The sequence below is a fragment of the Gossypium hirsutum genome, chromosome A12, assembly GCF_007990345.1.
Source record: "Gossypium hirsutum isolate 1008001.06 chromosome A12, Gossypium_hirsutum_v2.1, whole genome shotgun sequence".
In the NCBI taxonomy this organism is placed as follows: Eukaryota; Viridiplantae; Streptophyta; class Magnoliopsida; order Malvales; family Malvaceae; genus Gossypium; species Gossypium hirsutum.
The window spans coordinates 39,600,200-39,619,622 of NC_053435.1; the positions used below are offsets into that span (position 1 = coordinate 39,600,200).

A 19,423-nucleotide genomic window follows, 5' to 3' on the forward strand; every position below is an offset into this window, starting at 1 on the left:
TTTATATGTAAGTAATACATCACTATTACTTGTATTATGATATTTTATAAAAATATTGGAAATATGTTTGTGGATAATTACTTGATTGGTGAAATTGTTGGAAAAGAGAGAGAAATCCCGGTTGAACCTTCGGAAAGATTGGATGATACAGATGGTATGTAGCTAGGTCACATGTATAGTGCTGAGTGCACATCATGTGTACAAGAGAGCTACAAGACATTATGATGTAGCTAGGTCGCATGGGTGATACTATGTGTACACCATGTAGACAAGAGAGCTACGGGATATATGTAGCTAGGTCGCATGCGTGGTTCCAAGTGAAGGACACCATGTAGACAAGAGAGCTACGAGATAAATTGGCTAGGTCACATGGGTGGTACTAAGTGTTCACCATGTGTACAAGAGAGCCGAACTATATGATGGGTGGAGCTATGTGCTGAAACCACCAAGTATCGAGGATTGATCCGAAGTGTTCAACGGGAGACTCTCTATGTATTGCTTTGTGAGTTTTGTGATGAATAAGTGCAGGAACTTGGTTATGTGAATGATGTGTTCATTAAGTGACCAGGATGTGGTAAGGTTATAAACAAGTAAGTTATACATGAGGATGATTTTATGGTGACCTTGTGATCATGGGCGTATACTTGTGATGTATGAAATGTGGTGAAAATGATTTGTGATATGTATGTTAAAATGAGGTCAATACAAAGAAAGTATGAAAGAGTGAATTAGCAATAAAACTGTTTTGGACAATAGCAGTGACTTGATTTTGAAAAATCACCAAAAATAGTATAAATTGAATCAGAGACTGAATGAGATATCAAATTAAATATTAATGAGTCTTTTTTCATATAAAAGAAATATAGAAAGTAAAGGAGTTCTATATTTTGAGATATTTATGTTTTTGTGAGACTGATTCAGAATAATTACGTGATCCCCTGTTCTGAATTTGGAAAATCACAAAAATTTGGAGAAAAATAATTAGAGGCTAGAAATTATATTTTTAAAATCCATAATGAGTCTATTTTCAGGATAAATCAACAAGAACATTATCCAAGTTCTGTACTGTGAGATAATTATTTTTTAGTGAAGAGAGGTCAGAACTGTCAGAAAGTGAAACATGAGAAATTTTAATGAATAAACTGTACTAATTGGCTAAACCAAAAATTATGAAAATTTTATGGTGGAAAGATATGTGAGTCTATTTTCAGGGGAAATTTACAGATCTTAATTTGGAGCTCTTTAGATCGAATTATAAATAAATAAGTGACTATGACTCGTGTGGACAGTTTGATGTGAACATTTATTAGTAAATTGTGAAATCGTACTTACAAGAATGCTATATACATTAAGGATGTGGAATGGAGAGGAAGAGGAGGAAAATAAATATATGTGGAATACATGGAAACTATGGTATATGAAATATTGATATAATGAAATAAATGATATGTGTTTATAAGAAAACAAAAAGAGAATGTTATGTATCATGACATGTATATATATATATGACTAGTCTCAATGTAATGCTTGTTGGGTATGGAATTGAATTGAAATGTTTCAGGCAAACATGTTATTCTATGCATCTGAATTGTGGTATTTTATAAAGATATGATCTAGCTTTAAATATTAATGCTTGATGATTAAGCTGAAGATATTTGGTAAGATGATAATCTTGGTATAAATGTATAAGTGGTACTATAATAAACAAGGTAAAATGAGTATGAGAGACACATGTATGATGACATACAATGCTATGTTTGTGGTTTAATTGAGGATGTTTAATCATTAAATGAATACCATGTTATATGCTTTTGATTTTGTATAAGTGTGTAAGAGATCAAGGTTGACCAAAGCTTGGAAAATAGCCTAGGTATATTCCACACAGGCAGAGACACGACCATGTGTCTCAGCCATGTATAGAACACGACTTTGGGACACGGACGTGTAGAGCCTTAAAGCATGAAATTTCTAAGATTTTCGTAAGTTCTTGGTTTAGTCCCAAACCCTTTCTAAATTATGTTTTGGGCTCCGTAGACTGAAATAAGGGACTATGTGTAAGAGAGTGAACGCTTTGAAATATGAATAAAATTTTATGGCTCGTATTTTAGTTTAATGTTTGTATGTTTGTCTCGTATCGCCTCGTACCTTAGCTCGGCCTCAGATACGAGTAAGGGGTGTTACAGTACATACCTGTACTCACTCGTAGTATATGACATGATCGTACCTTCTTTAACATGCCCTCCTTGGGTCTTTCATCACAATATCCTTTGCATTACCCGTTGAACACTCAGAATACTATTGGATACGCGGAAAAATTAGCACATAAGTGCCACATATACATATGTAGCCTAAGCTACCTCATAACATGTAACGCTCTCAATGGGGCTCCTCACAGGCCTGCTCATATAAGCTATCTGTCAAGGAGTATCTACAAGGGCTGCTCACACAAGCTGTCAGGTATCTGACCCACTAAAGGATTACCTAGCCACCGGTAAGACACACAAGACCTGCGCCCGGAACCCAATTACATGTATCGCATCCATTATGAACTCAGACCAACTCAATGAGCTTGGATGCCACATATATATCACGAACCCAGACCAACTCAATGAGTTTGAATTTCTTAATTCCTAGTGACATGTCACTTGTTCCTAAACTATTCCTAAGGCTCAAACAGGATTTTCCTCACATGTACATAACATCTCCATCGTACTTGCTCGTAACGTCGTGGATAATGACCAATATCGTTCATACTTACAAATGATGAAACATTAATCACATAATGTCAACACATCAAAATATATTACATTGTCACATTATTTACACATGTACTTACCTCGGTACAAAATGATGATAATCGAGCCTAATCATCGTATACTTTATTCTTTCCTCGATCAAGACCCAGATCACGTTTTTCTTGATCTATAATACCAAATTTAACTTGTTTATTAATCATATTTTTCAAATCAATCCATAATTCATGCTTTGGTAACTTTTTTCCCTAACTTTTCACTTATTTACAATTTAGTCCTTAGGCTCGTAAAATGAAATGTATGAATTTTCTTGGTTACCCAAGCCTAACCGAACCTATACCGTGCTCATATCAACCCATATTTTCCTTTATTTCACATTTTTACTACCTACTTTTACACTTTTACAAACAAGTCTTTTTTAGGTGTTTTCACTAAAAATCACCTAGTAAAAGATGTTTATCATGCATCAAACATTCATATTCCTCCATTAACCATCAAAATACATGCATGTTATACATGGGTCAAATTTCATACATGAACCCTAGCTCAAAATATAGCTAGAAATGGATAGATCATGCTTCAAAGACTTAAAAAATGCAAAGAACATTAAAAATAGGGCTATGATTAACTTACAATCAAGCTTGAAATGTTGAACAAAACCCTAGCTATGGCTATTTGAAATTTTGGCTAGCACTTGGAGAAGATGAGCACATTTTGTACTTATTTTTCTCTTTTTATTCTTGTATTAACCAATTGACCAAAATACCCTTTTTGCCTTTCTTTTAAATTTTTCCTATGCATGCCCATTTTTGTCCAAAATTATAGAAATTGGTCAAATTTCTAATTAGGAACTTCTAATTTAGAATCTAAAGGAATTTCATGTTAAAAGCTTCTAGAACACAAGTTTTTCATCTTATTCAATTTGGTCCCTAAAGTTCAATTGGGTATTTTATGCATAGAATTTCTTCATGAAATTTTCACACAAGCATGCATACATATCATGGATTTCATAATAGTCACAAAATAATTATTTCTATCTGGGATTTGTGGTCTCGAAACCACTGTTCTGATTAGGCCCTAATTCGAGATGTCATAGAAGGCTTAGATATTGAAGGATGTAAGTGACGTATCAAAGACGCTTTGATAAGAAAAAGGAAATAGTTTCTGATTAAGGTATAGTAACGAACGAGTATAAACGAGTGGAACTTGAGGAAGTATTAGTCAAAGACAAAGTTGAAAGTTAAGAACAATAGGATTGTCTATCTAAACTATCAATTGCAATGTGAAAATATGACTCAAGTAAATGATGTTTTCCTCACTAAGTCCTTATGAACTTATCCGTGTGTGTTATGTTACAGATGAGACGGTGTGGGACTGGGCCAAGAGGGATGATGCCAGGACTACGCCAAGAAGTGGCGTATCGAGTTATTATGCATTCAGAGCGAGTTTGGCGATGTTTCTAGGGTTGAATTGTCACTTAGAAGTCCTTACTTTGGGGCATCTGTAATGGATTAGGATTTCTATTTAGATATTATTGTAACCTATTATGCGTGTTGTAGTTGTATATGTAATCATGTATTTTAATTTTGAAACATTGTAATTATGCAACTTGTAATTGATTTAAATTTGTATAAGTAGATTAAGTTTTTGTTTGTATTAACCTAGTAATATCCAAGATTCAAATCCGACCAATCAAATCGAGTTAGGGTGTTACATTGTAACTCAAAATTTATAAGTATCATTATTTTATTTGTTACGATTCTTCAGCTATTATTTTCAATTTTTAATTTGTATGTAGATATAGGTATCCATTTATATCATTCATATTAAATTTATTACATACAATTATTTTTTTTTGTATTTTTTATGTTGGTTTTATGTTATTTCTTCTGATAATAGTCTTCAAAAATCGAACATTTATCACCTCTTGAAAATACAATATACCTTATCATTACGTTTCAATACTATACAAAAAAATATTATAAATATGAGATATACCTTTTTATCGTCACTTACTTTTATTACACAAAAGGACTACATTCAAAGGCTTCAAATTGTAACATCAAAGCAGGCAACGAAGTACAGAGCAATTGATGGGTAATTGCCAAATATGCAAAAGCCATGTTGAAAAAATTGTTTGTTTTTATTGTTATTGATACTGTTTAGGTTGATGCAATGAACCAACATATAACAACTTGAAAAGCTTTTGGACAGTTTCTACTTTTTACAGCACGTTTGGTTCGCTGTATTGGATTAGAGGTGTAATGGAATAGAGGTGTAATATCAAATCAACTGTTTGGTTGAATGTAATGGAATAGAGGCGTAATAGTAATCTTGTGTTTGGTTGAATGGAATAGAGGTGTAATAGCATAATGGAAAAAACTAAAATGACTAGAATACCCTTAGCATAAATTTATTTTGGTAAATGATTATTGTTATTGTTATTTAAATTTTAATAAGATTATTATTATCAATAATAAATAATTTAATAATATTTAAACATAATTATTATTAAATATATTAAATATATTATAATTAAAATATATAATTTAATAAAATTCTTAATAATTAATATTCTTATATGAATTTACTCAAATCATAATATATGATACTATAAAAGATAATTTGAAATGATTAATATTAAATCTATTTTAATTAAAATATATGATTTAATAAAATTTAAAATAATTATAACAAATAAATTATCTTATATGAATTTGTATAATTTAAAATAATTATTATTACATATAAATTAATAATAATATATAATTTCATAAAATTATTGATAATAATTTTCTTATATGAATTTATACAATTTAAAATAATTAATATTAAATATAATTTTATAATGATATATAATTTCATAAAATTCTTAATAATAAAATGTTCTTATATGAATTTACTAAAATCAAAATATAACTTGAGAATTATATTCTGCATAAACATAATTAACTTATATTAAGAAAATATTAGATGAAAATGAAATTCTACATCATAATCCATATGTTATATAGTTTTACAACATCAAAAAGTTTGAACATCGATTTTACTTAATTAAACCAAAAAAAACCTTTAATGAGAAAATAATTCCAAAAAGATCTAACTCTGCAAAAAGAAATAAAATATCCAACTGTTATACTTAATTAATCAGATTGCTTTGCGTTGAGATCTTATTTATCTTTCAATTTCCAGAGCTAAAATGGATCAAGAGTGCTGAATTGAATTCCTCGTTCATGAAAAGTATTGCAGAGATTACTGAAGTTACCAAAAACAATTAAATTAAAATACAGTATTTAAAACAAATGGCGACAATAGATCAAACGATGCCATTACCTATTAAGTGCTTAAAGAACACCATATCCCTCAGAAAACAATACATTAGAAAAACTAGAATTCCATACTGTCTTAAAAAGTTCCCAACAACATGACATGACATGAAATGAATAAACACCATTTAGAAAAGAGATGTTCCCTTCCCCTTCTTGTCGCCACCAATTTCAAAATGCTTGCACCTCTGCAACAACACAAGACACAAACACCAACACATTAGCTCATCAAGCAAACACATTGGTCAACAAAGGGTTTTTCTCAATGCACAAACCTTGATTGGATGCTGGGATACATGCTTGCAACCCTGGCATTGCAGCCTCAGCACAATCTTCTTGGTGGTCTTGGCCTATTCAAACCATACAATGCCATTAATATTATATAACATGCTAGGAGTGTTGAGAAATAGCAATGGTCAGAATGACAAAATGAGTTAACACTCCTTACTAACTAGTACCAGAAGATGCAGCATAAGATATTAGATCCTCTCTCGGTGTATCGAGAAATAGCAATAACTAAACATCCTTTACTAACTAGTATCAGAAGATTCAGCATAAGAATTCTAGATATTTTGGTTATATAACTAAACACCAAGCAAGATATAAAAGACAAGTGAAGAGGACTTACCTTCTTGTGGAACACTAGTTTGGTCTGACCACCATAACCTGATTTTTTTAAGCAAATTTCTACCGCATTTTTAATGCCAATTTGATGTTCTTAACCAACTGACATTAAACATTTACAAGAAAAAGAGAGATTCGGCTGTTAATTAATAATAACCAATTAAATAATCATGCAGAGCTTAGTTACACAATATTTATTGCGTCATTAGGGAATATATTGACCTAAGCAAACCTTGTATTCATCAAGCTAAGGCAGAAGATATCTATGCATTAATTTCAACCCCATAGTGAGGCATTGAAAGGGTTCTGAGCATGTTAACAGACTGATTTGATTATTGATGCAAGAACGAAAATGATAAGAATCGGGTTGAAAAACAGGTAGTATAATCCATGAACAAGCAACAGAATGTGAATCCCATGCTGCGAAATGTAATAAGACCATGTTTTTGCATTGGATAAGCAAACCAGATAGCATACATAAACCTTAAGACATAACATTGCAACAAAGGATAATCATCTAGGCCTATTGAACAGAGGTTTGATTCTACAAGAATGAACATGGTGCAACTTTACGACAAAAACTTGATTGCGATTTCAAGCTGCATATAAAGCAAGCAAAGAAGCAGAATTGGGTTCTAACTGACCATAGTGCAGTGTCATAGTGAACATGTAGAAAGATTCATAGCTTCCAACTTCATCCGGGTTCGAAAATTAACAGCCTATTGAAAAAAACATGCCTAATATGCCACAAAAGTGAGAACCCTATAGGCCTAGACTAAGGTCATGCAACTGAAAGCTGCAATAGAAGAAGCTGAAACCTATACTACATGATAAGATAAAACCGATATACGATTTGTACGAGCAACGGTATAAACAAGTCATCAAGTGAAAGCATTACAAATTGTTCTCTATCAGCAGACATGAAAACTTGCTCTAATGAAAGCATTGTTGCAAACGGTTTAAACACGAAAATAGAATATTCGTTGAACCCCATGGTACAAATATGTTTCAAATAAAACCGAATAGTAAACGGGGAACAGATTCTGTCTTGCAATGAACATGTAAGGCATATATCGAATCGACGTAAACGACATAATGTATGAATTATGATACAATATAACAAAGGATAAGCAAAACAAATGATAACCAAAGTAACATGAATACAAACAAGCAAAATAGAAGCAATTCATTCAAACTTAAATGGAAATAATTTAGCATATATCATCTATGCTAGTTGATCAAATGGAAATAATTTAGCATGTCAGAGGAGAGGACCTAACATTCTTTAGGGTCTAAGATGAAACTTAAATGATATATGACTATGCATGCTAAGAATTTTAACATTATTTCTACTTTTATGTTACTAAAACCTTGTCCCTCAGAGAATTTTGCTCTTTTGATCAGGTGACGGAAAGCAAATTAGATCAGTCCCAGCCTTTAGAAGACAATTCTAACTCAATTTCAAATAATGGAATGAACTAAATCGAAATTTTAAACTAAATAAATTAAAAACACTAATCGGGAAACATAGATAAACATCTGAAGCGTAGAAATTAAAGGAAAGGAGACAAGGTATTCTCACAGGTAGTAGAGGCGCAGGCGGCGGTGCTGGAAGTTCAAATCTGTGAAAGTGATGAAATTTTTGGGTCCTGATAAAATAAAGAGCAAAAACGTATGAGAAGATGGAGCTGAGGGCAAAAATCAGTTTTAAGTTTACCTCTGCAATCAATGGAAGGGAAACGTCGGAGAGGATGAAGCTTGATGAGGGCAGAAAAAGATTACCTCCCTTCCCGCTACTGTTTCTCAGTCACTGCAAGAAGCGGAAGAATGGTGAAGCCCTTTGGCTGTCAGCGTACCTTTGGTTGGAAGAAGATGTGAAAACGTGAAGGTGAATCGATTTGGCTTGATTTGAGGATATGAAATCGACGAGAAATTTTTGGGGAGAAGAAGGTAGGCTATTTTGGTCTCAAAATTAAAGAACAAAACGGTGAATAGCTATTACAAACTAAAAGTCAGGAATACCTATTACAGCTGCTGAGGGAATAGGCAAGGAATAGCAAAACCTCCGATTTGGTAAACGGTGAACCAAACGGCATATTGGGTGGGGCCACCGAATCGGGGTGTAATGGATTAGCCATTACACCCAACCAAACATGCTCTTAGAGTTTAAACTTTTCAAATTTATGATTTCGACAAAACAGATACTAAAATCTGTTTTTTGTAATATCCTTATTGTTTATTCTAATTATCCACTTAATCAATGACTTGAAATAATCATTTAACAATTAATGCTTATACGTTGACAAGGTTGATTAACCCCCCCCACCCCCCCCCCCCCCCAAAAAAGGGTTTAATTAGGCAAAAGCTAGGTAGGTGTTTATGAAAGTGTTAGGCAAGTATTTCCGACTTCCAACTAGAGTTTTGTTTTCATTTAAGCAACTTCAATCCAACCTAATAGTGATTAATCAATCAATTAATTAATATATATATATGTTTAGTGTGAATAGATTCTTTTCGCATTCCCATTATCTTCTTTACTCTTCTTTCTTTATTATTGTTTTTTTTTATAAGAAAAAGATGTCTCTCTCCCCCTAAAAAACGGGTGTAAAAAGTAAAAAGAAGCTTAGGCAAAAGTCACTTGAGTTCATTTCATTCTTTTGGCCTGTACTTGAAAATGTGTGGGTGGTTTAGGTAAGATGAAGGTGGAGGAAGAAATCGGAAATTATGGTCAAAATTGATCGGCATTTCATTTTTCTTTTGGTTCTTATCTTTGTTGTTAAATATTACAAGACGATAGGTCTAAATGGCCTGAAGTAGTTTAGCTTTTCAAATTCCCTTGGCCTATTTTCTTTCTCTTCTCAAATTAAAGACTAGATTTGGTGAATTGATGGTGAAAACTTTCAATTTCATATATATTAAAAATGTAAACATTTTTCTTTACAAAAATTTAAATATGATTGTTGTACGAATCTAAATTTTTTGTCATTAAAGGGGAGGAATTCACTTATATAGGTGTAAAATTGAAATAGTTTCACATATTCTCATATTTCTTTGTACGGTTAACATTTTAATGATCTAACTGTTGAATTTAATATTTTACTCATATAGATATACATGTTAAATTTGATATAAATTAAAAATTTTCAACTATTTATTTTATATAAAAAATCTAGTTATTGAGTATTATAGATCAATATAATAGAGAAATAAGATCGGTTAAAAAATTTATATGCATGATAAATATAAATATATTAATAAATTTAACGGTTGAATCGTTAAAATATTAACTTTACAAAAAAAAATATAAAACAATTTTAAATTTACACTTTTCTGTATTCTAAATCATCGTATCTAATAAAAATTTAAGAAGGGTGTGAAGAGTGATATGGTAGATATAAAGCGATGTGAGAGTTTGATTATCTAAAGCAACGACCATAAAGAAAGTTGCAACTGTGAGCATCTTTTGAGGTGAGTCCACTTGGTCTAATTGTCTTAACACATTGACATTTTTAATATAATAATAATAATAATAATCTTTCAGGATATGATATGAATAAAGATAAAGAGAGATTATCATGAGCAACCCACATTGACTGAAAAAACAATAAATGATAAAATAATAAAACCTATTTTTAGGGCTTCCAATTTGGTGTTTCTTTTGAATATAAGGGAAAAAAACAAAACATAAAGACATGGGTTGATTTGTCGGTCAAGATTATATTAATTTAAGGTTAAATTTTGTTATTAATCTCTTTACTTTGTTAAAGTTATGAATTTAGTCCCTATACTTTAATTTGGTTATTTTTAGTATTTGTACTTTTTAAATTTTAAAATTTCAATCATCACTAAATGATAACTTTAGATTCACTAAATTAAGTTTTGTTATTTCCAAAATACGATATGCTAAACATATTATCATATGTGTAATACCAAGTCAACTTGTTATTGTCATATATTTCCCACTAAAAATCCAATTATTATATTAATGATTACCATTTGCATCAAGTTTGAAATTTCAAAATTCACGACTTAGAATAATCCTATTGAAACATATGGACTAAATCTTTAACTGTACGTATAGTACATAACTAGTAATTGAATTTAAACTAATAGATTTAATAGCTATTGTTTAGTTCAAGACTAAAATTTTAAAATTCGAGAAGAGCATAGACTAAAATTGACCAATTCAAAAAGTGCAAGGATTAATTTGATCAAATTAAACTATAGTGACTAAATCCATACCTTTTACAAAGTAGAGGGACTAATAATAAAATTTAACCTTAATTCAAAGCTTTTGCAACCGAAAAGCCAAAGACTAAATTTCAGCATATATTGAGAAAAAAGATGATTACATAAATTAAATACAAAAAAATGGCATATTTGTTCTCTATTAATTCATGTAGAAGTATTTCGTTTAAGTGGGATCTCGTGAAAATTAAAATAATTAATAGTTGGAACTATATGTTAAAAAGGTGAACCTTATTTTATCTTTGATCATGTCTCGTAAATTTTTTTTAAATATGTGGGGTAATCTTTTAATTAAATAAAAAGAGTAAAAAGAGAAGTATTTAATATATATTAAATATAATAATGTAATAAGTAAAAGTGAAACGTTTAATGTGAAATGCTTAAATGGTTTTCATTTTGGAATAATTCTTTTTTAATTTTTTTTATTTTAAAATTTCACGATTAAAGTATTCTCTATATATTATAATACTCAATTGATTTTAAACTTTTTTTTTAAATTTTATCTTTGTGTTTATTTTATTTTATTATTGAATTTCATTTATATTTATTAGAGTAATATGAAATCGAGTGTTATTTAAGCACTATAAACAAGTTATGTGGGCTGGCTTTAAAAATATTATAATTTATTTATATTATAATTTTAATTTATTTTATTATTTTTAATATATTTTGAGCAAGTTTAATTATCATCAGTGATAATTGTTTCTTGCTATCATTTTTTTTGAACTAAGAGACCTAGCCTGTGTTTTATTAGTAAAAACTAACAAAGCTTTAACAAAGAAGGCCTAAAAACATGAAAGGCCCAAAAAACCTAATTAATTCAAAACCTAATCCTAACAAGTCCATATCCTAAGAGAAAAACAACAAAAAAAAGTAACAAACCCTAAAAAATAAAACCGGCAGCCAATTCCATTTATGTGCTTCCTCCGTCTTCTTTACCTATTTCGTCCTTTCAATGCTTCGAAGGAAATCCACACACTCCACCCTCATTAGATGACTCGTACCTCTTTAATGGCGGACTTAACTCGCATTATTTTTTTCCGGATTTCTACCATCTGTGGATCTGAGGTACCCATCCTTTATATTATCCCATTTCTTATTCTAATAATTAACAACTCAACGTTCCTTTCCCTGATATGTTTTCCCTTTTTCTTTTAACAACCCTTCTCATGTCCTGATTTTAAGTCCTAACCCCTCTGCTACCTTCGGTGACACCATTCCTATCATTCGCATCGACCCTAACGACTACACTAGGTCCGATCATATTCAGATGAGTATTTTCTCTATCTTTTAACCCTTCTATTGCTAGGGAATGGGCCACTAAGTTTGCTTGTCTACTTGCATGTTGAAATCTACAAGAGATAAAGTTCCTTCTCATTCGTTTTGCATCAGAAATAAAGGCCCTTATATTGGATCTATCTTCATCTTGTCTTTGTATTTTCCGAAAAATAGATAACGCATCGCCTTCAATTTCAACTCGTAGGAAACCAGTTTCTGCCCTAAATCTCACTACTTGGACGCATTCGAGAGCCTCGGCTGCAAAGTTTGTCGATATGTGCTCGTTTTTATAGATTATTGATTTTAGAATGCCACTGTCAGAATTTCTAATCACAATTCCAATGCATGATCTTTTGTTCTGTCTGTCGAAAGCAGAGTGGAAGTTAATTTTTATATTCAATCCTTCCGGGGGTTTCCAATTTTCCTTTTGTACAGGGTTCACAGGTAATTTCTTCTTACTCCATCAATTTCCTTTATATAGCTTTGGATAAACTGAATTAGGCAGGTTTCAAACTGAACCAAATTCTCATGTACCAAATAATCTTTATTTGTTGACTTGATTCTTTTTCAAATATTATCTTCACCCAGTCCTTATATTGCAATTGATTTTGTTCTATGGCCCATCTAAAGCCCAGCCTTGACCAAACTGCAACAGCATAAGGGCAGTCCTTGAATACATGATTTGTAGTTTCGGTAGAGGTGTTCATTGATCGGGTTAGGTTCGGGCCGAGTTCAACTAAAAAATTATGTCCATTTATTAGGTTCGGCCCGGACTCAAAAAATGAGCTTAAAATTTTGCTCAAACCTAACTCAGATAAAAATATTAAAACCCAGGTTCGACCCAGCCCATCTGTATTAATTTTTTATATTATTTTTAAATAATAATATATCAAAAATACTAAAAATATCAAAATAAATATTTACTAATAAATTGAAAATAAATTTTAAAAAGTATGTAAACTTAAATAACACTAAAATAGATGTAATTTAACAAGTTAATGCCTTTAAAATAATAACGAAATTAATAATAAAATAAGTTTTATATAATATTTAAACAATAACAATAAAATAGTAGAAACATAATAGTAAAATGGTAGCAAAATAGGGAGAAAATAACAAGAAAATAACATTCAAAAATAAAAAAATACATATTTTTTTTGTCCTTTAGTGAATTTGGGCTGGGCCGGGTTGAGCTCAGGCTAAAAATACCTTACTCAAGGCCTGACTTATTTTTTAAACGGGTTTTATTTTTTTGTCCAAGCTCATTTGTTGGGCTTATATTTTTGTTTAAATCTTCCCACATTTCGGGCGGGCTTTCGGACTGGGTCGAGTAATTCGGCCATGAAACTTTTAGTTTCAGGACAATTGGTGCATCTAGGGCAATTATTATTACTGGCCAATCTTCGTTAGAACAAATTAGAGAAAGTAGGTGGATAATTATTTAGACTTTTTTAGACTAGGAATTTTGTTTTTGAGGGCCAATCAATCGGCCATAGTTTTTTGTACAGTGGCTTGTAATAATTATGGTTAGCTTGCATATTTGTTTGGCCTTTGGTCTGTATTAAAATTTTATGCCCACTCCGCACTGTATACTTTCTTGACGTTTCACCGCACCAAACCATTCTTTCTATTTCTTGCTTTAAATGATGGAGGATGCACAGGATTCTTTCGGCATCTTGGGGTGAAAGGTACTTCTTATGAGCTCTTATTTCCATTTGTTTGTATCCTATTGAATAAGCTTTGATACATGTCCCAACCACTGATCAATATTTGAATTCTCTAATTTGTAATCGCCAATACTTGGGATCCAAGCTTCATCCCAAATTCGAACATGTTTTCCTGATCCAATTCGCCAGCAAAAACCTTTTTCAAGGGGTCCTTTTACCGCCCATATACTCCTCCAGGTATAGGATGGTAATGTCCCCAACTTAGCTTAATACTTGGCTAATGATTTTGCTAATAATGAATCCTGATAACAAATCAAACGCCACCCTAGTTTTGCTAACATTACTACATTAAAATTTGATAAACACTGAAATCCCATTCCTCCATACTCCTTTAGTTCACCTAGCCTTCTCCACTCACACCAATGGATCCCTCGTTTGTCGTGACTTTTTTGCCACCAAAACTGACTCATAATGTTTTCCAATTCTATAAAAAACGATTTTGGTGACAAAAAACATGCCATCGCATAAGTGGGAATTGTATATAAAATTGCTTTTATAAAAACCTCCCTTCCTCCAATCGGTAAGAGTCTCATACTCCAACATTTAATTTTACTTATCATCCTATCTTTTAGGAATTGGATATTCTTTTTTTTGTCCCTCTCTATCATATTAGGCAATCGCAAGTATTTTTCTAAATCTTTTGAAGTTCAGATTGAGTGTACCTGCAATTTGCTCCCTCTTTTGTTCCTAAACGTTTGAACTAAAAAATGCCACTGACTTATAAAATTTTTTGCATTGACCAGAATAGCTCTTATATTCTCGTAAAATTATTTTGAGGTTATGAGCTCCCCTTTCTATGGCATCTCCAAAAAGAATGCAATCGTTTGCAAAGAGGATATGAGTAATAGTAGGTACTTTTCGACACACCTTTCCTTAAATTTTACCATCCTATGCAGCTAGCCTCATTAACGATGATAACCCCTCACTACAAATTAAGAATAAATAGGGGCTTAACGGGTTACCTTGTCTCAATCTTCTTATTGTTTTGAATCTTTTGCTAAGCTTTCCATTTAGACAAATCGAAATAACTTATCGATATAACTCATCACATCATTATGGTCACAAAAGGCCCAACTCCACCCTATCGTAAGCATTATTCATGTATAATTTTAGTGCTAAACTTTCATGTTGCTCTATTCTTCTTTGCTTGGGTGTATGCATTAACTCATAGCTAAAATGATATTATCTGTAATCAGTTTCCTAGCACAAGCATTTTTGGCATTATCAATGCATTCATTTAAAACTTTTTGAAAATGATTGGCAATCACTCTCGGTATAATCTTATATAAAACTGTGCATAGGCTAATAAGTATAAAATTTTTTAAATATGTTGAATTTGCAATTTTGGGGATAAAAACAATATTGGTAAGATTAACTTTATCAATTGGGCTGCCATTATTAAGAATATTAAGACAAAAATCACTGACCTCTTGTCTAATAATGTGGCAATATTTTTGGAAGAAAAGTGTTGCAAATCCATCACTTTTGGGGGCTTTAGTTAGTACCATTCTTTTTATCGCTATCACGATTTCTTCTGTTGTGAATTCCTTCGTTAGTTCTTTATTCATATCTTTCGACACACAAACTCCACCTGAAGCAAACAAATTTTCAAAGTATCTTTTTGCTACTTTCACCATCTTCCTATTATCAGAAGTAATTTGATCGTGCTCGTCCTCTATCTCTTCAACTCGGTTTGCGCTCCTTTAAGATGCACAATTGTGGAAAAATTTTGTATTTCTATCCACATCCTTTATCCTTTAACCAATTCATTCTAGCTCTTTGTTCTCAATATTTCTCTTCCTTTTCAATTTCTATATTTAAATGGGTTTTTGTATCAATTAAATTTGCCAAATTCTCATTTGTTCTTTCTCTTTCATCCAACTTTTCAATTCGGGCAAGTAGTTTCTTTGAAAGTACCCTTCTAAATTTTTTTTATCCCCATTGCTTATCTGTTTAGCCATTTTGCTATTGCTTCTAACTTCTTGATCACCCCTCACTCTTTGTCATCCATATCCTTTTTACTTATTCCTTACACGATGTCTCCATAGCCCGCCATACCTCACATTTGAATCATATTCTCCTCCTACTAATTCCTTTTGTCTTGGTTTGGAAAAATAAAGGACAATGATCAGAAAAAGAGTGAGATAAGTGTTGACTTGTATATTCAAGAAAAAGGTCAATCCATTCTTTGTTGGCCACCCCTCTATTAAGTTTTTCTCTAATATTTGTTTCAAGGAGATTCCCTCTTTCCCAAGCTAACCATCTTCCCACATGCCTCACATATTCTAAATGATAATCATTCAATATCGTCCTAAATTCTTCCGTTTGTCCTTCATCTCATGGCAAGCCCTTTTCTTTTTCAAAGGAGTAAAGAATCTCATTAAAGTCACCACAAACAAGCCATGGCATTATTTGCTCACGACTTAATCTACTAAAGATTTCCAAACAGTACTTCTTCCACGTGTTTTTGGTGCTCCATAAAAGCTGATTAATCTAGTCTAGCTTCATGATCATCGATATTTACATCAATATGGTTATTTGAAAAACTATTCAATCTTACTAAAAATTCACTCTTCCATCCAAGGCTTACTTCACCTCTAGTTTTGTTTGTGGAAACATCAATTCTGTATTGAAATCCTTAACTCCTTTCTTTCTCCATTTGAAAATTATCAAGTTTGGCCTCCATAAAGAAGAGTTGTTGGGGATTATACATCTTCAATATATGCTGAAATCTTTTAACGCCTCGTGGACTCCCAATCAAAGATGTTCCAACTAAAGATTTTCATTGCATCCGGTCGATATCTAATTTGTTTGAGTTGATCCTTTTTGTTCTTCGTGTCCATTTCCCTCTCCAGTCACAAATCTATGTTGACTTAGGCTATCTAATCAAAGTCGCTTCTTTCCTTCACTATTTTCTAGTGGTAATTCCTCATTATCTTCCTCCTCGTCCTCTTGATCCTCCTCTTTTAAACCCATTAGACCCTTTCCTTTTTCTAATCACTAACTACCCTCCAGAATAAGTCCTTCCATTTGGTTTCAAAAACCCTTATTATAATGCGCCCTACCACAGCCCAACCCTTCTTCAGAATTCCACATCTCCTCTTTACCTACTTCCTTCCCAAAGTTCCTTTTCAGGTTTTCCTCCCTCAACCATACACTAAGTGTAATACTAGCTCTCCTTAGCTGTGTCTTTAATGAAACGTCCCACCCACACTGCATTTCTCCTAACCCTAGATTAATTCTTTTTCTACAAAATATGTCTCTATGCCCTAAAAGTCTACAAAGAAAGCAAAAAAGGGATAATTTTTCATACCTAAACTTTACATAGACCGGATTTCCTTGGGGAATAACGGTCTTTCTTTTCCTCATTAAAGGTTTCCTGATATCAATTTGAACTCTAATGTGCATATAATTTTTGGGGCCTTGACTAAATTGCATTGTATCATAGTCTAAAAATTTTCCCACAAAATTTTCCAGTTATCGAGCCACTTGTTCAGAGAAGTATCCAGTAGGGATTTCATGCACCTGTACACAAAAGTCAGTGTATACCAACAGAATCACATTTGGATCTTCCCCTTTTTTAATCCTATGTAGTATTAGAAGATGATTGTTGAAAGTCCAAGGTGTTCCACTCATTACTTGCTCCACATCAACCTCATAAAAGAATCTAAATAAATATCGTTTTTCTACTAGATTAGAAATTTGAATTCCTCCCAAAAGGTGCCAAAGATTGGCCATTGTATTTTTCATAGCTGGAGAGTGAACCACACTTGCTGTAAGACAACATCCAACTAAACACAAATCATGCAGAGATTTTTGCGATCTTGCCTCGGTCTCAAACTGCACGCCCTCATCTTCCTCTTCCTCAAGACTCAAATCTACCTAGTCATTTTCAATTATCGCCATCTTCAATTTTCTTTGAAAGATCCTAAGCCTTCAGTTATTAACCAAATTTTAATTTTTATGTAGGAGTCACCTTTTATAATCGTGGACACGGATAAAACAGAACTGTGATTGATGCTGACAACAATCAAATTAAAAAGAGAGACACTGGTTATTACGCACTTTTTCATTTGACTATGAGGGAATTATAAAGCCAGAAAATCATAAACAGTTCTACCCAGGCGAATCAGAAAAGAAATCGGCATAAAGATTGATTCAAGAAAAGAGAAAAGTAATCGTAAAACATAGACTTTGCTAGACGAATATCGTGCTACTTAAAGAGAAAACTCTGAAAATACCAGAGAATTGAAATATATACATTATATTTTTTTTCTTGCTATCATTTTTTGTTTATATATGAATGTGTAATCATTATTATATTTTTCTTCACAGTTTAACATATAAGTTAAAATTATAGTGTAATGGTAAGAAAGTGAGAATATAATTTTTAGGTTTTGGTTTAAATACTCAATAATTGAAAATGAATAATTTTTAAAGCGAAAATAATTTGCTACTAGAATAGAGAAAATTAAGCAAATTCAATTGAAAGTATTTTTTAAGCGGAAATAATATTATCTAGAAGCAAGAAAATTAAGCGGAAATAATATGTCTAGAAAAAGGAAATTATTATAAATTTATAAATTAATTTAAGAGAAATTAAAAAATTCTCGTATTAGTAAAAAAGTTGTGAAATAATGTTTCAACTAAATATATTAGTTCTCACTCTTCGGGTGAGAAATTATATTTATTTGAAAAAAAAGTTGTATATTTTGATTAGTTTTATAAAGATAAGTTGGTAGCTTATTTAAGATATTCAATAATTTTTTTGAAAATATATAATTAATTCTTTAAGAAAATAATATCGTTAGAAGAATTGTAATTTTTTTTAAAGAGAATGACAATTTTTGAAGAGGAGTATTTTTTTTAAAAAAAAGAAAGAGCGGGAAGCTTTTTACAAAATTATAATGTATCTAAAATTTAAATGATATGGTTATCCTTTGTATATAAATTTGATGTACTTAAAATCTCTAGATGAGTTGATGTCACTTAACCCATAACACAAAACACTTTAAATTAATATATATAATGGTATGTACAACTAATGTCATAATTACACCTCTTGAAATTGACTCGAACACCAAAATTAGTCAAGGGCTGATATTAAAATTGAATCAAAGAATTGATATTAAAATTGAATCAAAGGATGATATAGTTGGTCCACATCCTTCAAATTTAGCTTACTTATAGGCCAAACTTGAATGAACAAAAGCAAACAACATAATTTACTTATAGGCCAAACTTGAATGAACAAAAGTAAACAACATAATTTAACGGGGCAAAGAAATGGAACATGATTACTAAAATGAAAAGATTATTTAAAAAAAAACTAATAGCACAAAAAGGAAGACAACAGTTAAGTGAATAATTTTTTGCTCACATTTTTTGCACCAAAACTGTAACATATACATTTTCATGCGTTTACAGTTAAAAACTTTAATTTGGTACTGAATATAAAAAACATATT

General features: G+C 31.4%; 1 long non-coding RNA gene across 2 annotated transcripts; it reads left to right on the forward strand.

The window, feature by feature from the left end:
• Nucleotides 1-11,772: 11,772 nt before the first annotated feature.
• On the forward strand, nt 11,773-18,322 carry LOC121211499 (uncharacterized). 2 transcript variants are annotated; one of them, XR_005906722.1, is made up of 3 exons: nt 11,773-12,019; nt 12,137-14,807; nt 17,926-18,322. It is a non-coding gene; the product is annotated as an uncharacterized lncRNA (long non-coding RNA). The 2 variants fall into 2 exon arrangements; XR_005906723.1 differs by having other exon boundaries at nt 11,789-12,019; nt 12,137-13,917; nt 17,926-18,314.
• The last annotated feature ends 1,101 nt before the right edge of the window (nt 18,323-19,423 follow it).